Source organism: Monodon monoceros, unplaced genomic scaffold (genome assembly GCF_005190385.1).
Source record: "Monodon monoceros isolate NGI ecotype Baffin Bay Population unplaced genomic scaffold, NGI_Narwhal_1 Super_Scaffold_12, whole genome shotgun sequence".
Lineage (NCBI taxonomy): Eukaryota > Metazoa > Chordata > Mammalia > Artiodactyla > Monodontidae > Monodon > Monodon monoceros.
Window position 1 is genome coordinate 16361257 of NW_021703768.1, and position 26736 is coordinate 16387992.

The following is a 26736-nucleotide window of genomic DNA, read 5'->3' on the forward strand; positions in this document are numbered from 1 at the left end:
TGACCAATGTAATGTGGAAAGGGAATTCTTTTTCCTAAGATGAATCAGGAAGCTAGTTTCTGCCGTTTTGTGGTTAACACCATCCCAAGGAAGTTGTCTCCATCAGCATGACTGCCAGTCTATCCATGTTGCAGCTTGTGGGAAGAGGAAAGAAAAATTCATGGGCAATTATTTTGTTTGTAAATCTGTAAAACAGAGGTTGAACAACTTTCCAACCATGTTCCATTGACAACAATTTTGTTCAGTCTAGTTACTAGAAGAGCTAGAAAACTAGATTCTATGCATATGCCCCAGAAAAGGAAAGGATGGGTTTTGAGTGTGTGTATGTGTGTGTGTGTGTGTGTGTGTGTGTGTGTTTGTGTATGTGTCTTGGTGGAGGGAGGGGATAGAGAGGCGATCTCCCATGAATTTTGAATTTCAAGCATTTAAAAAAAAATCTGAAGCTTCCAATTAAATGGAACAATTTATATTTCAAAGAAATATATAATTACGGTAATTTAAAAATTAGTTTAGTAGATTACTTGGCAAAAAGAACCATAGAATCTTATTGGCAGACAACTTATCATTTACTTGTTAGTTGAAAGAAAAACTAAGGACTCCTAGTTTTGGTTACCTCATCTAAGAAAAATACTTCAGAAAATGTTCTAAACAACTCTAAGTGACTCAAAATAGATACTTTAAGAGGAGAGAAAATGAAAGAAGAAAAGGTAGTGACTGATAACATTTTATATATAATTAATGCAATGACAGTGTGCTTGGGATTTTGTACTATCAAGGCTAAGCAATATTTGCGACATGGAGTTTTCATATAGCAAAGGAAAAAGTAAAACTAAACTACTATAGATAGCACAATAACATTTTAGAAAATAACAGAACAGGTGAGCTGGAGCAAGGGGAAATGAATACATTCTTTTAAGATTGAAATTTCTTAAATAAGGTAAAATATTATTTTGTGTAATGATAAAAGACAATTTTCTTGGAGGACACATTCCTCATAAAACTGTAAGCACCAAAGCATTTAGAATTCCAAACATAAAGCTTAATTGATTAGAAATGCAGGAGAACTTGATAAAAATAGAATGATACTCAGGGACTAGAATATATCTTTTACAGAATTAGAAAGATCTAATAGAAATAAATAAGTGAGAACATATAGGAACTGAATACTGTAAAAACTCCACTCAAACATAAATATCTGATTTTGCATTGTATGAATATTGAATATATGTATATTTTATTAGTGTCCAAGGAACACTTACAAAATTGCTCATGTACTTAGCTGTAAGTCTTGAAGTTTTTTAAAAAGTGCATATTTCAAAGGCTACAAACATGGTCATAAATTTAACAAACTTAGAAATAAATTGTAAAAATATGTTATAAAAATTTGAACTTCTTTAATATAAGAAACATGGTTATATTCAATGACCTGAATCCAAAAAGGAAATATTCCTGAAATTACAATCTTCAGGAAAGGCAATAAAAGGGAATATAATTAATAACAAAACTGATGACAGATTACTTGAACATGTTTTAAAAGCTTTTGTATGTAAAACTGACTAAAAATAATTGGGGTAAATCCTCATCTTGTATTAGCTAGCTTTGCTGCACTAGCAAATAAGCCTAAAATCTCAGTGGCTTACAGCATCTAAGATTTCTTTCTTGCTGATATCATAGGAGGGCTGCATTGGCTGTAGCTCTTCTCCAGGCTACAGGGACCTAGGCTGGGACTCAGGTTGAGGTATCAGTAACCACATGGAAAGTGCCATTTTCATGGCTCAGGGAGAAGCAACAAACACACAACTGCATTTAAAGCATTTGCTTGCACTTTGCCACTCAGATATTATTTGCCAAACAAATCACATGTGGTCAGTGACACACACATTACTTATGCAGAGTCTCTGAAATTCACCAGACAAGGACAAGGAAATATCATCCCCTTATCGGGATAGGAAAGGAGAGAATGATTTTGAAAAATAAAATAATCTTCCATGTATCTTATGTCCAAAAACTCAACACAAATCAAAATTAGCTGGAGTAGCAGGCACTAAAAATTAAAGCTAAAATTAATATAAAATAATATTATGTTAGAAATGAGAAAGAATACATAGCCACAGGTACAGAAGTCATTGATTCAATCATATTAATATAATTTAATACATGTGAATTTATGGAAACAAATTTAAGGAGTAATGAAACAGATAATGCTCTAGCTCAGCAAAATTTACCAAATTATTAAAGAAGTATGTCCTTACTAAACTAATTACTAGAAAAATTAATGTTAACTTATAAATGATGTTTTCACAGCTGAGATATGTCTAATCTTTAAAAAAGAAATGTTACTTAACTATCCCCAGAAACATTCATTTTATACTGATTGAAAAACTTTATACGAAAAACTTTGTATCATTAAAAATGGGAAAACATGGATTATTTTAATTATAGATATATATCCAAATTTTAAATAAATTATTACCAAATATAGTCAGGTAGAGTGTCAGAATAATTACAATGTATTTCTTTTAATGGAAGGATAAAGTCAATATTAGAAAAATCATCAAAATAAGTTATTATATCAGGAAATTAATGGTGTTAAAAAAGTCATGGTATATTAATAGGTGCTTAAAAGGAGCTTGTGAATGTCTAGGAAACTTTCTTCAAATAGGCTTAAGTAGCATAGAGATAGAAGAGACTTATTTCATGTTATAATTCTAAACAGAAAATTAGGCTCCTTTTGCAAAGATAATGCTTCATTATAACCCACTCCAAATCTCAGTGGCTTCCAACAACCACATTTATTTTCCTACTGTGATGGCTAATTTTACCTGTTAACTTTTGACTAGGCTGTTGTTGCTTGGTCAACACTAGTCTAGATTTGCTGTGAAGGTATTTGTAGATGTGATCAACACTTATAATCAGTCAACTGCAAGTAAAGCAGATTACACTCCATGATGTGGGTGGCCTCATCCAATCATTTGAAGGCTTTAAGAGCAAAGACAGATGTCTCAAAGAAGGAATTCTACCTCAAAACTGCCATAGAAATCCTGCCTGAGTTTCCAGTCTGCTGGTCTGCACTACAAATTTCAGACTTGCCTGCACTCAAAAATCTCATGATTCTTAACAATAAATCTTTCTTTCTCTCTCTCGATCTCTGTCTCTGTCTCTCTCTCCTCTATATATCTTATATACTATATATAGAACATATATGTAAATTCATATATACCTATGAATTCATAGAATGTCTTATATAGGATATCTATGAATTTATGTATTTATATGGATATATATATCTGGGATATGTATATGAAATATATCTGGGGTATCTATACCTCATTGGTTCTGTTTCTCTCAGGTTCAAGTCTACCACACATGAATTCACCCCAAGCCCAACTTGAAGGGGCAGTGGATTCTTACTTACAAGTCTGCCAAAAGACAAGACAATACAGCACACAATCCCATTTAAAGCCTCTGCTTGAATTGCATCTAATCACATCTCTGTCCAAAGCACATCTCTGACCAAGACAAAATCAGAGGGATGGGCAAGTTCACATCAACCCATGGAAGAAGGAGGAATTTTTTTTAGAAAAGCCTACACATGACAGTACCAAAATTCAAATGTCAATTTTTGTGTAAATGAGAGAAAAGAGGAGTTCCATATATCATAATTATTTATTATTAGTTGGGAAATTTTGATTAATAAGTCAGTAAAGTAAAATAAGTGGTTTTAAAAAACTTTCAAAAATAATACATGAAATCATTAATTTTTGTTAGGTTAATTTGCTTTTGGAGAAATCCATTTTCTGGTAAATTACACTAAAAACAGAATAATTATTAGCATTTGTCTAGGCAAATGAAAAATATAGATAAATAAGCATACATTACAATTTTTGTATTGAAAATGATCAGCTTGTATGAAATGTAAAAATGATCCCATTACAAAATGACAAAGAATCTTTAAAATATTTAGAGTTAAAGGCAACAGTAAAGCTCTGGACTTTAAAAAAAAGTATTGAATCTTAACAGAAGACCTGAACAAGTAAAAATCTATACCATAATTTTGGAAGGGAAGATTTAGTATATATAAAATATTCAATCATATGTATACAAATTAGTGGTAGTAAATATATTTGATACTATTCTACTTAGCATCTCAAATTTTAAATTGATTAATGATTTCAATTTTACATGAACAACATGTATTGGAAAATTGTCAAAAATACTTTAGAATAAAGGTAATGAAAAAGATTTGTCTAACTAGATGATAAATTTTGGATAGTGAGGACTATAATACTAACATTGACCAAAATATCTTTAGGGCAGAATAGAAATATCCCATTAATATTTTATTAATATTTATTGTTCCTTCCTATTGTCTTGTAGCTTAGGGACAAGTGGGGAATCGGATGTTAGCAGTGTGAGTTAATGCCTCCTCATTCTATTTAACTAGGTTTTCAAAAAAAAGGAGCACAGAAAAGAACTGCAAGGGTGAAAGGGATAGGATTTACAAATGCAATGTATTTTTATTTTTTATTTATTTTATTTATTTATTTATTTATTTTTTTGCGGTACGCGGGCCTCTCACTGTTGTGGCCTCTCCCGTTGCGGAGCACAGGCTCCGGACGCGCAGGCTCAGCGGCCATGGCTCACGGACCCAGCCGCTCTGCGGCAAGTGGGATCTTCCCTGACTGGGGCACGAACCCGTGTCCCCTGCATCGGCAGGCGGACTCTCAACCACTGCGCCACCAGGGAAGCCCTGCAATGCATTTTTAAATGAGAAAAGCAAAGTATGGAGATGTGTATATAATAAATTACTTATTATAATTTTTTTTAAATAGAAAATGTCAAGGAGTCTATGCATTAATAAAATTAGTTGCATTGGATACATGTGAGTAATAAGAAAAGATGCATGATGTGGAAGGATTTTGGTCTTGCTGGTTACTTTGATGGAAGAAGAGGTGAAGAAGTTAAGCAAAAACAAGAGTAACAACAAAAATCTTAATGTTATAGTAGAAGAGGTCATGCCAAAGCCTCTTTAACCCATCATTTGCAGGAGTGCAGGGTGGCTGAACATGAGGACACTCCAAAAGGCAGGTAGGTGCATCCACTTTGGAGTTTATTTCACTCTCCCTATCTGAAGGTCAGGCTGAACAGAACTGAGAGAAATCTGGTCCTCATTTAAGTGCACTTACCAAACACAGGAGACAGTAAACAGAAATAAAATTGCTCTTCTCAGATTCCCCTTAACTAAGACTTTCTCAGCTGCCACATCAAACAAATTCCATTCAATTCCAATCAGTTACATTCATTGTCACGGTGTGTACTAAGGGCTCACTATACTCCAGTCAATGTACTAAGCATGCGGGGAGAGAATGTTGAATAAAGCAAGCACAGTTCTGGTCATTTCAGCATAATTCATGGTATAGAATGATAGTAATCTAACAATTACAATAAACTCAGGAAGGCTCTGGTAGTGCACATGCACAGTGTTCAGAAGCACATGATTGGGGCACATATCTCAATTTAAGTGGGCCAGTGAGGTTTTCCCAGAAAGAGTGGGTCAAATCTGAGACCTAAATGGTAAATATATGTACTCTGTGGGTATCAAACATGACTCCACAAATATTGTTCATGAACAAACACCACATTTCAGGTGTTTCCCCTTCATTGCAGAATGAGAAATACATTGATTTCAGGCCATGAAAAAAATACAGTATAACAGTAAATTAAGGTGAAGCCAGGCTTCTCATTGCAGAGAAAGACCATACTGTAAAAGATGATAAATAGAACTTTCAAAGCCTGTGCTTTTACTTTATTATACGAATCATGTAAATGTGTATTGCAAAAACAAGAGAACAACAGAAGTACAAATTCATTTACTAAGAGGGAAGATATACAAATGGGAAGAATTTCTAATATGAAGTAAAAATAAAAGGGTGCTATTAATGATAAAAATTCTAATAGCTACATCAAAATATTTCAGATATTTATTTAACATCTCAGAAACCTTATGGGGTATATAATATGTTAGAAAAATCAAAATGTAGTAGTAGAATTTAAATCTGGGCCAAAAGCACTAGAGAGCCAAATTAATATTACATAACCATTAAGCTGAGTTCAAAACTCAAAGCTCTCCTCCTCTAAGCAGAAGTATAAAACAAAGAAGAAAATAATGAAATAAGTAATTATAAGTGCAAAACTGGAATGAGAGATCCAGCAAGAAGAGGTCAGACAGACAGGATTGAGAGATAATTACCATTTTATGGAAGAATACTTCTCCTGAATTTGAAGGTGAAAGGATTCATTGATATAGGAGGAAATATCCTAAAGCTATATAGTAAATATTGTGAATTTTTGAAATCCAGGAATAAAGAGAGAACCCTACAAATATCCAAGTAAAAACAGCACGCACACAGACAATACACTTATTATACATATTAGCAATATGGGAAGAGTAATTATAATGTCTCAGTTTCTCAGTTATGAGTAGCACACAGTGGCTGGCCCAACTGTTCTCATTCTGAAGATAACTTAGACTGATATCAACAGAACTGCAAGCAGTAACACTGACCTCAAACACACTCCTTCTGTTCCCAGGTCTCTCAGTCACTGTAATAAGTTCCATGGGTACCAACAGGTTTTACTTCAGACAATTAAGATATAGTCCGAGGCCAGTCTATAACCAAAGGAAGAGTGTTTAGAGACCACCTGATCTTTGGTGTATTGTCAGTAATTACAAGGGGCACAAAATGAACCAACAAGCAACTCCCATCCCCAATGGAAACAGTCCATGGCCACTCGCTCTATATACAAACATATAACCCAAAGCGGCACAGGTCTTTTCAGTTTGGGATTTGTTGTTAAACTTGATTTGATTTGATGTGGTCAATTTGACAGGAGAGGGTGAAGACGATGCCTCTGTGTGGCCTCTTTCATCACAGGAAATATGGGCCACTCTTTTGCAGGAGTCAGAAGTCTGGCGTACAATGGTGGCTTTGCATCGGAAACACAGAACTTTATTTGTGCTCAGCCTATGAGGGCAATGTGTTGCCATGTCCAGTGCGCTGATGATTCTATAAGCAATTGTAGCAAAATGGGCAGCAGAAGCCTGATCAGCAGCTTGGTTCCAGTTGGTCTCTGTATCCACATGTGAGCATCTCTGTGAGTGCACAGGTGCTCAATCCACAGTCCTGGTCTTGACCCCAAAGAGGGACATTTGAAACTGCTGGTCTGTAGACTTCCCAGTGGCAGACCAAATGGCTGTGACATTGACCACACACCAAGTGTTAGCAATACAACCTGACAGGTCCTTTGGAGTATTTTCTAAGGGAAGGAAAGTGACTGTTAATTGATCCCATCGTGCTGCTGACTGGCTCTTAGAACAGCTGGACTTCCAGAGCTCTCACCGGGGCTGGATTGCTACTACCACCCAAATGACAACAGCCGCTTTTACCTTTACCAAACCATCATTTAACCAAGCCCAGACATTTAGGAGAATCTCTGTAACTCAAGGTCCTCATGGAGCTAATGATTTTGCTTCAAAAGTGGAGTGACATATAAAGCTTCCCCAAAGATGAAACTGCCATTTTTTCTTTCTATCCTTCGGACATCAGCACAGCATAAGCTGATGCTATTCCAGGTTGGCTGTGCTCTTGAATGTAGAATTTCCACTTCCCGCTGAGGACTATATTGGTCCCTTCCCTTGTTAGTTCTTGAATCCCATTCAACTCACCCATAAATGGGCTCAATGAGTCGGGATCAGAACAATAGCGGTCTCTTTTCAAGTGGTGTACTTGGGGGCTGTATCAGACAGGTGGCGCTCTTCTACTGGAAGATGGCTTCTCTCTTTCAACAGCAATTCCATCCTAAAGTTGTGGTTCCCCTTTGTCTTCCTGAGATTCGACGTTGCTTCTGCTGTACCACCCTGGAGGGGACCTGTCTGCATACCTACATGTGACTGTCCCTGAATTAGGAGAATTCTTTTTTATGCTTAATGGATGGGAAGAAAAAGCTTGTGAACAACAGTAAAGTACTATTACATTCAATGAAATGTACAGCAAAATGCCTTTCAATATCCTTCCTGGCCCACAAAAACACCACTTAAACTTCTCACCACTGCAAACCCCCATTAATTGAATGTGAACAATTCACTCCCTACAAGAACACAAACCAAATCGTTTGACATATGCTTGAGTTTGGAAAACAGCAGCATAGTATTCCTGGGTGGGAATGAAGGAGGAGTGAAGGCTCAGATGGGGGTAGGGGAAAGCCGTAGGAGGGAACTTTCTTTCTACCCTTTGACTACCTTCTCCCTGCCTTTCCACAGGGCACCACAGCTTTGCCCTTCTGGTTCTTGGTGTCTTTGTCATTCTTGTTTCCAACACTCTCTTTTCTCCTGAGACTTGGTGGGAAGATGATAAAGGAGCCTGAATGAAGCACACATTAAAGTCTGAGTCCCTGCCTTCGCAAAGTTACCATGTGTAGCCAGAAGGGTGCAAATGGCTCTGAGTGTTCCTTGGAGGCAGGGAGATCTTGCCTTAATCATCTTTCTCCTTAGAGTGATGAGATCAACACAGAGGGGAGGGAGATATCAGAGGGAAGAGAAGGAGAGAGTGACTCCACGCTACAGGATAACAGGCTTTTCATTTACTTTCTGTTTAGAATGGCCACCCACTTGGTCTCGACCAAAAAACCTTCTAATGTGTTTTGCTCAGTCAAACCTCTGTATTGAATGGCATGTTCCAACAGCCATATTGCCCTTCAGCTGGGGCTGCAGGGCTTTCTGCCCCCTTGTCATGACAACGCCCCTTCCTTCTCCCACCTACGGGAGTGGGAGAACAACCAAGGCACCCATCATTGGGCTTGTTTCAGTTCTACCTCTAACCTTCAAGTTCTAGAACAGCTAAGACAGGGCCAAACACTCACTCCCCTTCCCCCACCCCATGCAACAACATTCTCTGTTCCTGGATACAAGGGGGTCTTCTCAGATCATCAATCCCTACCTGTGAAGCCCTCATTCTTCTTCCAGAAAACCATGTTTCTATCAGCATCCCTTTATCACTACCAAAACTGTTGCATCTGATATATGATTTTACTGATGTTTGATTGGATTTATTTGATCTTTGACTTGATATTGAGCTAATAAATCAGCCTATTACAGTTTCATGGATGCAGGCACAGAGACAAAAACCTTTGTTACTCATGGCACAGGAAGCGGCATAATCAGGACATTTGCATCGGCTCCCCTTTCCCCCAAAGTTCCAGGTGGCAACACGGCAGACGGCCTCAGAGATGCTGCACATATAGTGGGCTTGTGTGGCAGTTGAGAAACACTGAACTTGGGGAAGCCTCCTCTTTTAAGGCAGTCAGTAATCAAGCTTGGCCTTTGCTAACTCGTCTCTCACAGCTGCTTGTTGCAAACACAACTCCAAGAAATAGTGCAGGTAAAGAGCATTCAGCACCTTGTGTTCTTGAGCTGCCTGATGCAAAAGGTACATTTACTAGTGTTCACATAACGTCTGGGGACAGTGTTGCTTAGTTTTCTGCCACCATTGAACAAACACCTCCTTCCTCCAGTTTCCAATAATATTTTCCTGACTTTCCTTTAAGCACTTGCTAGCAGACTCCTCAATGTCCAGAACTCTAAAACAGATTCTTCAAGGCTCTTCAAGATTTTGCTAACCCTACCCTCATAGTCCTCCCAGCTATACCTCACTTCCTGGTTCCAAAACCACTCTCATATTTGTAAATATTTGTTACAGTATCACCCCATTGTATTAATATACATTGTTAAATATATACATAATAAATATATATTAGTTAGATACTGCTTTGTAACAAATTATCCCCACAGCTTAACAAGTTAAACAACGGGTATTAATTATCTTATGCAGTGCCTGAGGGTCAGGAGTCTGGGGTAGCTTACCAGGGAAACATGGCTCAGCCTCCTAGTTAATCTCAGGACATGGTCATCAAGCTGTCAACCAAGGCTGCCAGATCTGGAGGCTTGATCTGGGCTGGAGGATCTCACTCACATCGTTATTGATAAGAAGCATTAGGTCCTCCCCAGCTACTGGGAAAAAGACTTAGTTTCTCACTATATAAGCTGCCCCTCAAAGCTGCCTGGTTGTTCTCAAGACAGAATAGCTGGCTTATCCCAGAGCAATTTATCTTAGAATGAAAGGCTGACCTAGTATCAGAAGTTACTCACTATCGTTTTTGGAGGTATGCCCTTCATTAGAAGTGAGCACCAAGTCCATCCCACTTTAAAGGGAAAAGGGAATTAATCTTCATCTCTTAAAAAGAGGAACACAAAGAAATTGTAGGTATACATCAAAACAACCATGGTGTATGAGTTTCTCAGGCTCTCTTTTATCAATCTTCTATTGTTAAACATTTGTATTGTGTGTATATTTTAAAAATCTTATAATACAGCAATAACAGGAATTTCTGATATGTCATAAATAAAAGTTGACGTGTGTCCATCAAAATTGTCTGAAGATAAACTCCTATATTTCAACTTGGTTAATTTGTATTTTCTTTTGATATATGTTAGAAAATTACCTCCTGAAAAAGTCTTAAAATAAGGAAGGAAATTTCAGGCAAACCTGTGTGTACAAAATTGCAAAATATAAGGTTAGGAAAATGCATATTTTGCTTGAAGGATCATTGACAGCTTTTTTGTTAAACATAAGGTTATTAATGTATATTGATAAATTGTCTTATATGTGTCATATAACTTGCTGAATTTAAAATTTATATAGATAAAATCTAGTCACTAAAGAAATCTAAAGGTATTATTTTTTTCTGGGATACTAAAAAAATTAGTATTTGAACATCATGGATCAGTTACATAAAAAATATTGGCAATCTCTAATTAACACAAATATTTTTAACATTATTTCTGAATAGATGCCTCTTATTAGTCATTAATTCAAGTCATTAATTTATATGTTCTTACATGTTTTTAAACAGCTATTTGCATTTTGGCATTGAAATATACAATGAAATAATTAATTTAATCTTCAATTGAAATGTATGCTCTTTTTCAGCATTGGATCACATCACAAACAGAATCTCCAGTACCTCACAAATAGGTAGCCTACCTCTAGACCACCCAGTTTGGATGTTTGACCTGTCTTTGAAATTCTACTTTGTAGTTGCTCAATTTCTCTTCAAAAATAAGGAAACATCTAATGATACTTCAACAAAGAGATAGGCACTGTGCACAGATTTATTCACAGTAGAAGCTAGTATAGATAGTCCCCATTGTCCTGCAGTCCTTTACAGAACTAGCCACATAGATAAACTTCAAGCAAGTTTCATTTTATGTTATTTGGTAAGTTTCATTTTATGTCATTTCAGTAACTAATGTTAAATGCAGAAGCAAAAATGAGAGCCAAATTCACAATGAAAATAGCATTGTAAAATTTCAGTTTACAGCTAATTTATTCACAAAAAGGCACGTGATGATTTAGCATTTCAGGACATCTTCTGCTTCACATTATACTCCACAACTAGCATACTTTGCCAAATTTCCCAGTTCTCTTTATAGACTGTGAAATAGATTGCAAAACTATGGGGAATTTAATGGAAGGGGACTATGAAAAGTCAATATATCAATTTTAAAGAAATATTCAATTGAACTGGGCACTTTTCCAACTAAGGAAGACACTTAGTAATGAAAAGCCCATGGTCACTGTCCTCATGGATCATACATTTTAGTAGGAAAATAATAAAATATAGTAAACAAATGAGTAAAATGTAAGGAATGTCACATTGTGATAAGAAAAATGAAGCATACATTTCTAGGAGTATGTTTTTGGGATTATTTCAATGGGTAATCAGAAAAATTCTCATGGACAAGGTTCTGTTTAAACAAAGACTGAGAGATGTTAGGGAGTATGTTATATATGTGAGGGGCAGATCATTCCAGCAAATGCAAACTATCTGAGGCAACAGGGATGAAGAAGATTGTGGGAGAAGCTGGATTCGACTAAGAGATCAGGACTTTTGCATTGCTCCAGTGCCATGCCATTACTCCATGCTAAGGCTGAGATGCCTTCTAGATATCCAAGTAGAGCTTTCAAGTACACAAGTAAACATAAAGTTTGAAGTTCACAGACAAGGTATGGAGAAAAGATATATTATTTTATCAAATATAGGTTTCTAAAAATAGATTTCTTTTTCTTTTTCTCTTGATTGAATGAAGATTCAAATCTCAACGCTCCATGGAGTGGCATATATAATAGATTATACAATCTGATGTGTAATATATATAAATATATTAGATTTTTTGTCAATATATTTCTTTACATATGTTTTGTCTACTAGGAAAACAATACTGAGGCTTTATTGGAGTGGAATGATGGTTACTTTTATGTGCCAACCTGGCTAGGCTATGGTGCCCATTTGTTTGGTCAAACACTAGTATAGAAGTAATGTGAAGGTATTTTGTAGATGTGATTAGCATCTACAATCAGTTAATTTTAACAAAAAGAAATCACGCTTCACAATGTGGGCGAGCCTCATACAATCACTTGAAGGACCTTAAGACCAAACACAGAAGTTTCACTGGCCAAGAAGAAATTCTGCCTCAAGACTACAGCATAGAAATTCTGCTTGAGTGTCCAGCCTGACAGACTTGTGACTCAAGGCTATATCAAATCCTGTCTGAGACTGCAGCCTGAGGGCCTGCACCACGGATTTTGGACTTGCTACCTCCAGAATTATATGTGAGCCACTTATAAAATCTCTTTGTAAAGATATTTATTTTAATGATAGATGTATGTATCCCATTGATTCTGTTTCTCTGGCTAGCCCAGACTGAACAAGTAGACAAATCAGGTGCCTGGTTTTTATTATTCTTTCTCTCTCTCCATTGCATAACAGAATGCCTGATACATAGTATGCTTTCAACTTCAGTAAGTAGTTGGAGAGCACTGTAATGGTTTCAGGAACTGGAAGGATTCGTGATGTTGGAGATGAAAAATATCTTAAAGTTCTACATTTTTATGAGCTCCAAGACTCAGAATAATTATTCATATCCATCCACCCCTATATAGTGTTCAGCACAAAGTGTGTACCTAATAAATATTTGTGAATGTTTAATCTGTTATTTAGTAAGTTAGTAAGTGACTGATGAGCAATCATTATCATTAATTTTATCTTCCCTAGAACATGGTACATCAAAGTAAGGATGGAAGAAAAATTACAGATCTAAAAGCCTGAGATAGAGTCAAGCACAGGCAATTATTTATATAAACAATAATAATAACAAGTCTTATTCACTGAAAACCTTAATAATATCCATCCTAACACTTCTTAACAATGCCAGTAATATTATTTGCACAATTTATAAAATAAACATAATTAAATTACCAAAGTGAAATATATCATTCCTTTATATTAAATTGATTATTTAATATTAAATGTCATCGTGTGTAATTTTCAAGTGAATCGTCTGTTTGTATGGTACATAACAAATCTGTTACAAATGTAGATAGGTGTCACTCTACCCCATTTAGAATACGATTTTGGAGAAGAACAGCAAATTTTGAAAGTAACTGAAATAAAAAAAATATTTTAAATGACTTTTTCTTTTACATATTTGTCCACCATATGATTTGCTACAATGTTAAGAATGATATGGTCTTTTAACAACATAATATCTATATGAATGTTCCTTTTACTTTGTTTCCTACTTGCCTTTTTATTTTTCCCTCAAACCCATATAATTATATGCAAGCAATTGTTTTCTAATTTATTCACCTTTATTGCTCTATCAAAATCAGGTCCGAGTACGTTATCTCACCATACATCCCACTTTTCAGTAATTGACAACTGAACCATTATTAAGGTACTCTGAATTTTCCAAATAATAACCTGGTTCCAACACTGAGTTAATTGCAGTTTGTTAACACAATCATTCCCAAATCATTAATTTTGTATTTATTTGCTAAATGATAATAACACATGGCATATGAAATAAATTTTAGCAGTATATTTTCTTTAAGCTTCTAATTAAAAATATATGCACTGATTTATGATTTTAATTTTTTATATTGATCATTATAGCAAAATAAGCAACTTTCTCTTATAATTAATCCCAAACTTTACACAAGTGGATAGCAGAAATTTCCATCTAAAATTTGAGATAGTAATTTTGAGGGGTGTATATTTATAGTCAGCCATTTTTTATTGATATCTTTTCATATACTCCCAATTAATTGTACCATTAACAACAACAACAGAGAAAGAACTTCTGTGAGAGCTTCTAAAAGTAAATTTAAAATATATTTCGTGTGTTATAAAGAAATTTTATTCTAAATTTTATAAAGCTAGATAAAACAAGATTTCACTTTCAAAGGCAGTAACTTAAAAATGGCAAATGTTTCTTTGTGAACATATAGCAGGTTTTATTGTGATGAGAAAATATAAATAAAGTTGTATATTTTTTCTATTTAGAAATTACAGACTGGGTTGTATTTTGCATAATATGGGATACTTGATTAAGATAGACCCTTGGTGAAATTTACACCTGATGTGGCTACTCTGTTTTGAAAGGAAACAGCTGCTTTCCTAATGTTCCTGTGGTTTTATGAACACAATGCTTGCTTTATGAGACAAAGTGGATTCAAATGAGCTCCCTCAAATCCCTCCAGAAACAAATTTCTCAAATGTTTTGTAACTTACTATTGCTTGATAAATGTTATATTACTGATTATTCTAGGTGTTATGCCTCGGGCTCCTTAAGCGCTGCCATTTTCTTGTTTATTTTCTCCTTAGGCTAGGGAATTGCTTTATGAACTCCGAGTCATAAAGGGGAGCAACAGAGTGGGAAGAAAGCCATTTGATATAATACTTCTTTGACTGAAAAGGAAATTGGATTTTTCCTGTTGCAAAGAGGTTACAAATTTTATTGTTAAACGAGCTAAAGGATACTTATTTAATAAGACATAAGTCTAAAATGGAATAATTCTTTAATCCCAGGCACCCAGCAATGCTCAGTAACAGATTTTTCATAGAATTTCCACATTTGATAACCTTACACTTTTATTATAACTTCGATGGATTGTTTTCCATATTTGTTTTCAACCTTCCTATATGGATAAAGTAGACATTTTTAAACTGAGAAATCCTTATGTGAGAAGTAGCATCATTTATATTTGACATAAGTTTCTGAAGTGATTTATAATGAAGCTAAAATGTATTAAGCCAATGTGGAAATGAGAATGTCATTAAGTATACGTGCACAGTACTTATGCTGGCAAGAATTTCAGTTTAGTCTTTGTCTCAATTGTCTTAAGACGATCCTCTATTGTCCTTTTAGAGGAACTGCAAGGAAAGTAGAGAATGGAAAATGAATTAAATTCAGAATTGTAGAATATGTTAGGCTGCATGCATTTTAAATCCACACTTCAAAATGTAATGAAATAGCAGTATCTGAGAATCAAACCTCTATTTTAATAACTATAGACCCCTTATCCCATATGAATTGCCTATATATTATACATATATTATTATCCTCTTTATAATTACTCTAAGTTGTCTAAGATTATATGAAAGACATAGGCAGAAAAAAGATCTAGCAGAAAAATGTGAATATGGGAATTTCAGAGTCAGTAAATGAAACGAGTATATCTGCCTAAAATTGAAAAAGATGATACATTTGAAATGACTGTGCCTAGTTTTTAATAACTTCATGACAAATCATTGTAAGTACCAGTTTCCTGTCTTTGAAGAGAGCACAGAAAAGAAGTATGAGTGAGAAAATAGCTGTTTTGAAGTGATAAAATTTCAAAAAAAAAAAAAAAGTAGGTCAACACACTTCTTAATGAAACTTACACACTCAATCATATAAAGTTATTTGTCTTTGAAGGTCTATATAATTGAAGGTTGTCTGTATTACATTTCTCACATTATGATTTTAACCGATGAGTTTCACATTTCTTGTGTCATCCTTTATTTCAATAGCCACATTACAATTTCCAGGAACTCACAAACCTGGGAAGTCAAATGAACACATTCTCTGTCCTCACCACTCCTTGCACCCCTATTCCAGCTTGTAAAATTTCCAACGAATTTGCAAACTCTCAGAAGAGAATTTGCCTAACATCTGCTTCTGTGGAAATCCATCCCACAGCTTATTTGTCTACCGTCCTGTGGATTCGAAGTGTTTTCCACTACTACAGCTGTTGCCTTATACCCCTGGTAAATCCACTACCTCTTTACCTCCAATATCTAAAAATGCAAATCCCTAACACACAGCTGTTGTGTATAATAGGTTTTATTGAAGGTCTATGTTTACTCAGTGGTGGTTCTGCACAGCGAAGCAAAGGGTACGTTCAAAATTGGAATTTTTTTTTTTTTTTTTTTTTTTTTTTTTGCGCTACGCGGGCCTCTCACTGTTGTGGCCTCTCCCGTTGCGGAGCACAGGCTCCGGACGTGCAGGCTCAGCGGCCATGGCTCACGGGCCCAGCCGCTCCGCGGCATGTGGGATCTTCCTGGACCAGGGCACGAACCTGCGTCCCCTACATCGGCAGGCGGACTCCCAACCGCTGCGCCACCAAGGAAGCCCTGGAATTTTTATCTTAGCTATGCATCTGCTGCTCCTTGACACAGGGCGTTTCTCATGGGGCCCCATATGATGTTCTTTTCCTACAATGAACTCACTCAGTTTCTCTTCACTACCTAACCGTCTTTCTCTAAATTCTTTGACTGTCTGGTTCAGTGCCTTGAAACTCTACTCTTTTAAGCCCACTTGTGGGAAGCACCAAATTCCCATTAATTTCTTTGTTTAAAGCTTCCTCACTGGTACAATGCTTGGAGTCTCTATTTTTTTTTAGCAAAAAGCACTTGTCTTACTAATAGTAATGCTTTCTTCCCACAGCTATCAATTAAAATAATATATTTTCTCTTATACATATTTATGGATTATAGTTTAATATATTTAGTAAATCAAATGTTAAGGTTAATATGCATAAGATGCTTGTTTACAAATGAAGGGCAACTATAAAATGTTCAAAATCTCTTTATGATAACATTAATAAAAACATCAACAGGACTTCCCTGGTGGCGCAGTGGTTGAGAGTCCACCTGCTGATGCAGGGGACACAGGTTCGTGCCCCGGTCTGGGAAGATCCCACATGCCGCAGAGCGGCTGGGCCCGTGAGCCATGGCTGCTGAGCCTGCGTGTCCGGAGCCTGTGCTCCGCAACGGGAGAGGACACAACAGTGAGAGGCCCACGTACCGCAAAAACAAACAAACAAACAAACAAAAAACCTATCAACAACAACACCTGTTAGCTGATGCTCATGACTACAAATTTAGGTAAAATAAGATATTTTGTGTACTAATTTACCTAACTTCTTGTTTATGTTAATATCAGCCATAGTATTAGTTACAATTAATATCAGCCATTTGGGGTAAACAAAACTGTCAGATTCAAATTTTTTGATGTTACATTTTTCATGGATCTATATATCAGTATCTATTGTCAAGATTTTTTTTTTAACTGTAAAAAGGCAAGCTTGGGACTCCCTGGTGGCACAGTGGTTGAGAATCCAGCTGCCAATGCAGGGACATGGGTTCGAGACCTGGTCCGGGAAGATCCCACATGCCACAGAGCAACTAAGCCCTGAGCCTGCACTCTAGAGCCCACGAGCCACAACTACTGAAGTCCGCATGCCACAACTGCTGAAGCCTGCATGCTTAGAGCCTGTACTCCGCAACAAGAGAAGCCACCGCAATGAGAAATCTGCACACCACAATGAAGAGTAAACCCTGCTCACCGCAAGCAGAGAAAGCCCGTGCCCGGCAATGAAGACCCAACACAGCCAAAAATAAATATTAAAAAAAAAATAAAAAAAAAGGCAAGCTGTCTTTAATTTACAAAATGATACAGAAGTACATAGCTAACTTTTTTTTTGGGGGGAGGGGACTTTTAATTTTTCTCCCCTTAATCCCAGACCAATATTCTTGGAAGGCTTTCCCACACCTCCAAACCTGTTTAAGTTTGCTCCATATTCCAGATACCATCCATTTCAGCGTAAGACAAGCACAGTGTGTCTCCCTGTGGGGTGAGTGGTATATAATGAACAGAGACCGTAATGGCTAAACTCCACATGTATATTACATATTTTATGTTGAGCCTTCTTTTAATTTGGCTGTGTTGGGTCTTCATTTCTGTGCAAGGGCTTTCTCTAGTTGTGGCAAGCAGGGGCCACTCTTCATCGCGGTGCGTGGGCCTCTCACTGTTGCGGCCTCTCTTGTTGTGGAGCACAGGCTCCAGACGCGCAGGCTCAGTAGTTGTGGCTCACGGGCCTAGTCGCTTCGCGGCATGTGGGATCCTCCCAGACCAGGGCTTGAACCCGTGTCCCCTGCATTAGCAGGCAGATTCTCAACCACTGCACCACTAGGGAAGCCCTATATTACATATTTTAAAAGGTATTTAATTGATTGACTTCAGGGTGCAACTATCTCCAATGGTATTTTTAAAATAGAATTTATTTTAGATTTACAGAAAATTTGAGAAGATAGTACAAAAAATTCCCACAAATCCCATATCCATTTTGTTTATTATTAACGTTTTCCATTAGTGTGTTGCTTGTGTTACAATTAACAAACCAATATGGACACATTCACATCACCTAAAGTCCATTCTTTTTTCAGATTTTCATCTTCAGTAGGATTTTTCCCTTTATAAAATGTATGTGAATTCCCAAGGAATTAAACTGATATAAATGATAATAATGCCATTAATTTCTAAATAAGGAGCTGCCAATATATATTTTTTCCTTTGCAGTACATGTATTTTAACCTTATGGATGGCTCTCAGAAATATTAGGCTATTTTGGTAACTTGGCATCAACACTCTATCATTAAATATGATTTAGAAATTACCAAAAAAAATCTTTCAGAAACTGAAAGACAGAAAAGATAAAGGGCATCTTGAAAACTGCTACTGAATTTATTTTGAGTTCTTTAAAAAAGTCATTTAAAATACTTCTATCTGTCAAAAATTATTAGCTCAAAATATTACACTATTTAAGGATACTGTTTTCTTTCTCTTAAAACCATTAGATAAAATATTGAGTCCTACTTACATAAACGTATTCAGTTATGAAAAGTATCTGTACCAGCTGATAAAAAGTGCATGAATTTTCAATTAGTTTCTGAAACCACAACAGAAACTGATATGTGCTATGGACTGAATGTTTTCTCCCCCTCAACCTTCCCCCCCACCCCAAATTCTGTATGTTGAAGCCCTAATCCCCAGTGTGATGGTTTGGAGTTGGGGCCTTAAGGATGTGATTAGGTCATGAGGGTGTAGCCCTCATGAATATGATTAATGCCCTTATAAGGAGAGACATGAGACAAATAATCTCTCCACCTTGTGAGGATGCAGCAAGAAGGCATTTGTCTGCAAACCAGGAAGCTGGCCCTCACCAGGAACAGAATCAGCAGCATTTTGATTTTGTACTTCCCAGCTTCCAGAACTATGAGAAATAAAAAGGTCTGTTATATCAGGTACCTGGTCTATGGTATCTGTTACAGCAACCTGAGCTAAGATAGTATGAAAAAAATATATTATTTCTGAAGTAGTACTCTCCTCATTTATTCCTCCATGAGGTATGTGACAAAATTTGAAACAATTTGTTGTCACTGAAATTTGGTTACCATCCAGAGAGAAAGGCTGTAGCCTCCTGTGAATATTTTTAAAAGCAAAATGAGCACACTGCTGCGATGTGCTGGGCAAGCTGTTTTTCCAAAGCAATTAGAATTTCACTTTTTAAAACTTGTTGGTAAAGTGAATGTGATTAACTTCATCTTATTAAACAGACATAAGACTATTGATCAGGAAAAGATACATTTCTTAATCCATGCTTGAATATACCATATTATAAAATTAATGATATGTTTGATATTAGTGACTCTGCATTTATAATTTGTTTATTAAAATGTAAAGACAATTTTTTCTTTCCGTAAAACAAGACAACAAGCTCCTGGATTGTTGTCAGAGATAATGTCTGGCCAGCTCCTGTAACCTAGGTAGTTTTCTCACTGTTGTCAGATGCTAGTACCATCTAACATTATGAGCTTGCTTGCTACCATTATCATTTAAGACACAAAATATATTTTTATTTTTTGATTTAAAATTTTTTTTATTGGAGTATAGTTGATTTACAATGTTGTGTTAGTTTCCGGTGTACGGCAAAATGAACCAGTTAAACATACACATATCTCCAGTCTTCTTTTTTAAGATTCCTTTCCCATATAGGCCATTACAGAGTATTGAGTAAAGTTCCCTGTGCTATACAGTAGGTTCTAATTAGTTACCTATTTTATATATAGTAGTGTGTATATGTCAATCCCAATCTCTCAATTCATCCATCCCTGCCCCTTATCCTCCGGTAACCATAAGTTTGTTTTCTACATCGACTTCTGCTTGTAAATAAGTTCATTTGTACCCTTTTTTTAGGTTCCACATATAAGGGATATCATATGATATTTGTCTTTCTGCGTCAGACTTATTTCACTCTGTATGAAAATCTCTAGGCCCATCCATGTTGCTGCAAATGGCATTATTTTGTAATTTTTTATGGCTGATTATTATTCCATTGTATATATGTAGCACATCTTCTTTATCCATTCATCTGTTGTTGGACATTTATGTTGCTTCCATGTCCTAGCTATTGTAAATAATGCTTCAATGAACATTGTGGTGCATGTATCTTTTTAGATTATGGCTTTCTCCTGGTATATGCCTAGGAGTGGGATTTTTGGAACATATGGTAATGTACAAGACATATTTATGGAATGATTTTTGTCCTTTGAGAAAGGTCACTTAAAAAGAATGTAAAGTTCTGAAATGTAAAAAGAGTTGTAGAAGGTGCATCAGTCATATTAACAGAAAGTTTCTTGGTAGAGGAAGTTGGGAATGAGCATCTTAAGAGATTTTTTTCCCCCTTACACTTTTTCTTTTTTCACTAGTTTTTTAAAATTTTGTTTGTTTTTAGTTTTGTTTTGTCTTACTGTGAGAATGAGATAGGCTGGGACCTGGGACTTCGGACTATTTGCTGGAGTGCTTGCACCTGGACAAATGTCTTCTCCAGCAACAGGATACAAAGAAGCTCTAAGAGACTAAAAATAAGTGCATGCATGCACAGTTGGGACAAATTCTGGACAACAAGATACCAAAAGACCAAAAGCCCAACTGCTGCTTCTGAGGTGTTGAGAGCAAAATCAGGTTACTGGGCATGATCCTTGCATACAGCACCACCAAGGGAGTGGGCAGACCACCTAAGCCACCCTTCCTGCCTGACCCACAGCTCTAGCCCTACGCTCACCCCATTTAAGGGACCAACTCACCCCCACTCCCTCAGGCAGCAAGCAAGGAAACTTGTTACTTGTTTTCACTCCATCATGCTGCAGCACAAGTCCTAACAATGCCTTGCCTGAATTTCTTCTCTGGCATCTTATCAATTTCTATTGACTAAGGAATCCAAAAACCCAGGTTGGTAACAAGAACATACCCAAAGAAAGTGCCAAAACATGTATGTGCAGGATAAATATAACTCTAAACCACACTGTTATACAGCATCATCCATCAAGAGGTAGAATGTGGCCAGTGCCCCAAGGGGCTCTGTGTTCCCATGTTCAATCATGTTACACACTTTCCTTTTCAGAAGTAACCATAGTCCTTGCTTTTGTGATATCCATTTCTTTGCTGTTCTTTATAGTTATGTTTTCTCTGTTTGGAACATAAAAAATTTAATAACACTGTAGTTTCTGTTCTGTGTCTTATTTCACTTGTTGAAAAATGTCTAAGAGACTTAGCTATGTAATTGCTTGCAAAATTTCTCTATTTCCAATGATTGAATACTTTCATAATGTTTGAAAACACACAGTTTATCTATATATTCTGCTGTTGAGATATGTACATAAATATATATGTGTATATATATATATATATACATATATATATATATATATGTATATATATATATATACATTGGGAAACAGCTGTCTTGTGATGTATCACTTTCTTTCTAGAAAGGAAACAGATGACATAGTCTTATCATCATGTAAATATGTTGGTAATAGAAGTTCTGATACACCAACTAATGATTTTGTTCAAAGATAAATCCTTATGTAAGAGATGCTTTTGGCCCCTAGTTCATAACTGCTTATGCTAAATGAACCTAGTATCTGTAGATGTATAGGGCATGGTTCCTGGGAAAATTTTACATGAACTCTGTAAATACCTGGATATTATATAATGTAATAAAAATGTTTCATAACCTAAAGTGCTCCCTCTTTGTGGGATGAATGTTATCCTCATTTAGATAATTCATCTTCATTCTCAGCAATCAACATGTGTCTGGTGAAGAAAATATCTAGGGAGCTCTGTGGATTCTCTTGGATCTCTCTGTAGTTCTCCTGGGCCTCTTGATTGCTTGTATCCTAGAAATTATCTGTAACCTATGTCATTGGGTAATATCTTTGATTTGGTGAGTCAGATTGCCACAGTCATTCTTTACATTACCTCAAGAATAGACACTGCTACTGAGTCTGAGCATGTATATCCCAGATGCTGTGGAGTTAGCTGACAATGGCTCACAGCTGCACCTGCTCTATTGAACTGCCCTTTGGCTGATGGGAGTCACTTTTCCTGGAGATACCTGGATGGAATTCCATCCTATAGTCATCCTAAAGATTCTCACTCACCACATCCTTTTGAAACTCTAATTCACACTCAGCCTTATAAGTTCTCCTCTATATCTCCTACTTCTGCTCTCTCTCTAATTATTAGGTAGATTAAATTATCTTTTCTGACTTTGTCCTTTCCCCTTTCCCCTTTAGTCCAGCTTCCCATGTCTGTTTCTCTGCACAAGCCTTGCTCATATTTTTTAAAGCTGATTCAGGAGAAGTTGATATTAATTTGGTAATTAATAGTAGCTGATAATTGCACTGATGGTAACTGGTAATCGTTAATTGGTAATTATTTTTTCATTCTAAATGTAATGCTGTTGTGCATTTCTTATTCATGATTTTGCTAATTTTATTGACACAGAGAAACCTACAACATTCAGAGAAAGCATAACACATACCCATTGTTACTGCCTAAATAACAATGTGTGCATGTGACTATATGATCATAAATAAAGGAAAGGGAAGATGCAACTCATATTGCTGAAACTAGTTGGAGGAGAGAGAAGGAAAGGATAAAACACAAGAGACCAAGAGGACAATGCTTACTAAGACAACTCTAAATTGGTGCCTAAATAAAAGATAGAAAGAAAGACTGAGAGAGAGAGTGAGAGACAAAGAGAGAGAGAGAGGAAGGAGGAGGAAAATATGAGATAATTGAGCAATATATCCTTTTAAACAAAGCATTAAGAAACTAAAGTCTTGAAGCAGTTCCATGAACTGGGTATTACATGCCTAGTAGAGGGACGTAAAAAAGGGTAAAAAACTTACTCCCCATACAGGAGAGAGAACACAGAGGTGTTTACTAAAGACTATACATTTTCTGGAGGCTCCTCTTATTTATCTTCTTGGCTTTTTCATCATTTTTTGGAGGAAAGACTATGTGTTTCTAAAATCACTAACCTCATGCTTTCTACTTGTACTGATTCAAATTTCCCTCCTTGAATAAAACAGATCTGGTGATAAATATTTCTTAGTCCATTTAGTCTGTTGTAACAATATACCACAGACTAGGTAACTTATAAATAGCAGAAATTTCTCACAGTTCTGAAGGCTGGAAGTTCAAGATCAGAGTGTCAGCATAGTCAAGCTAGGGACGTCTTCTGGTTGCAGACTTCTCAATGTAACCTCACATGGCAGAAAGAGGCTAGGGAGCTGCGTGGTGTTTCTTCTATAAGAACACTAATCTTATTTATGAAGGCTCCACCCTCATAATCTAAATACTTCCCAAAGGCCTTACCTCCTACTACCATCACATTAGGGATTAGGATTTCTACATATGAATTTTGGGTGACACAATCATTTAGACCATAGAAAATATCATTCAACAAAATATACAACGTCTGTTCTCTGCTTCTTGAATGATATCTTCATTTAGGTTGACCATTTTAAAATATATTCACTGATTTATTTCATTCTTGAAAGCAGACATAGATTTCTATTCGTGAATTTGTTTGGCATATCCATTTAACCATCCATCATTTATTTATTGGGTACCTGTGATATTGGAATAGAACTCTGCACGAGAGAGAAAAAAATCTGGGTAGGGAAGGCCATAAATGAGTTCTTATAGATCATTAGATAGTGATACATCATATGAATAAAAATACAGTAGGGCATAGACATCAGAGTGCTTTTGGTAGAGAGAGTGTTCCTGCTTATATAGACTGGTAAGGGAAAGCTCTTATAAGATGAATTTAGCTCTTATAAGATGAATTTAGCAGGGACATAAAGGCAGAGATGAGTCAACCCCAAGACTTTCTTCAGAAAGAAAATTTTAGGAGGCAAGAACCACTAATTTAAAGGTCTTTATCTGAGAGAATACTTGGCTACTATGACTGCAGCAGAGTGGGCTGTGTGAAGATTTGAATGGCATGAGATATAAGAGATTATGGATTGGTAATAGATAAAATCAGGGTTTTGAGGTCATTTTAAGGACATTATGTCTTACTCTTGATCCCATGGAAAACCACTGGAGAGTTGATTGAAGAAAGGATATGATTTAACATGTTTTAAATGGGTCATTCTGGCTGCTGTATTGATAATAAAATGTAGAAAGGCACATGTGAAAACATGGGAAGAAATGTTTTCAGTAGCATAAGAGAGATACGATAGAGGTTTGTACTAGAGTGGTAGCATTGAGGGTGCTGAGTACTGATGAGAAATGGTTGGCTTCTTGTATTTTGAAAGGTTACATCATGCGTTTTTGATATATTGCATGCAGGTTGGCAGATTAATTTAGGAACTAAGGCTTATTTCAAGGATTTGTAGACTAGCAACATCATAAACTGAGAGGGAACATATTGTGAAGTCACCAATTTTGGAAGGAAAATAGGAGTCTTATTGTTATTTGTATAGAGTGTGAAATGTTTATTACTACTGAAACCTATTAGGTGGTCAAACCTGGAAGACTGTCCTCGGGCGTTCCTGTGTTAGAGTTTGGGGAGCTAAAGGGACACCATGAAAGAAAACTGGGGACTCTTGTCCACTGATGGGAGAATAGAACCAAGAGAGTGTGCCATTCCAGGAGTCCAGTGGAAAGAATTCTTTCAAGATGGAATCAGTAAACTAATGTTTCTGAAACTGCTGATAACTTCAGTAAAATGAGTATTGAGGATTGAGCATTAGTTTTAACAATCTGGAGATTATTGGTGTAGTTGACAAAGGCAGTTATGGTGTTATGGTGAGGCAAAACCTGATTGAAGCGAATTTAAGAGAACATAGGAAGAAAGGAAATGTACACAATAGTTATTTAGAAGTGATGTGAGATATTTGGTTATAAAGGGGAACAGAAAAATAGTGTGGTAATCTATTACATGGTAGAGTCAGAAGGAATTGTCTTTTTTTTTTGTAATATATGATAGTAAAACCTGTCTGAAATTCAGGGGTGACAAATCTGGTTAAGTAAAAAAAAAAAGAATGATAAGGCTAAAGAGAGAATCTAATTGCTGGAGCAATGCCTTAGGAGAGATTGGGTCCAGTGCACACCAGGAGCAGGTGGCCTTTGACCAGAGTAGGATGCATTGCCTTTGGGGTCCATCACCTCTTACTGAAAAATTTTAGTATCCACCTGTCAGATTTGGTGCTTGAGGGTTGATTCCTGTAATTTGAATTGTTTTCTAGTGAACTTGTAGTCTGAACAGAGACTGAGAGCTGTAGTTATGGATACTTGTATTCAAATGCATTCATTTTCTATCTCTTGATGAAGCTTCTGTACTAGGAAGGCACCATCAGTGTCCATAGCTCTCTTTGGAGGTAATCATATATTGTGTTTTGTTTTGCATGGCCTGTCTGACCTGGTGTGATTGCCAGGCCTGTCCAGTAGATTATGGGGTTCATTTCTAAATCTTGTGTCCCTAACACCTTTAACACACTTACTTTCTATTTATTCTATTCTAAGTGGATCGATGCCAATTGATCCAAAGCTCCACCTTGTCTTCAAGACCTTGAACCTCTAAATAAAACAGATGGTGTGCTCTCACTTATTACTGAAAAAAAAAGGGGGTCCAATTGAGCTACTGTATCTCTCTCCTCAGGGTACCATGTTTATTAGGTTAATATTTTTTCCTTTTCTTGTGTTTTTTTTTTTTCCTTTTGACATGAATATGTCACAGTTACCCACTCTGTAGTTCTGGGACTGATTTCTTCTCTGCAAACCTTTTTATTCCTTTGGTCATTTAAGGTGGAATCAGGAAAAGTTAGAGGAGATTATAGGATTATGATCCTTGGATGGAGTCTTATTTTCCAGGAATTCCAAAGTATAGTTTTTTAAGCTTAAATAAATCTCAACCTTTAATGATTTCTCGTTACTGATAAAAAAGAAATGTTACACAATTTGACCCCAATGCAATTTCATATCCTTCTCTCTCATATTTATTTATGTGAATTATGGGTTCTAGTACAACTATATTTTTTAATCTTAAGGGAAATAAGATAAATATTATTTCTTCAAAAGTTTACCTTTTATTTTTTGCAAACAATTCTGCCAAATTCCCAGGCATTTACAAGTGTGATCAGGCAATTTTGTCT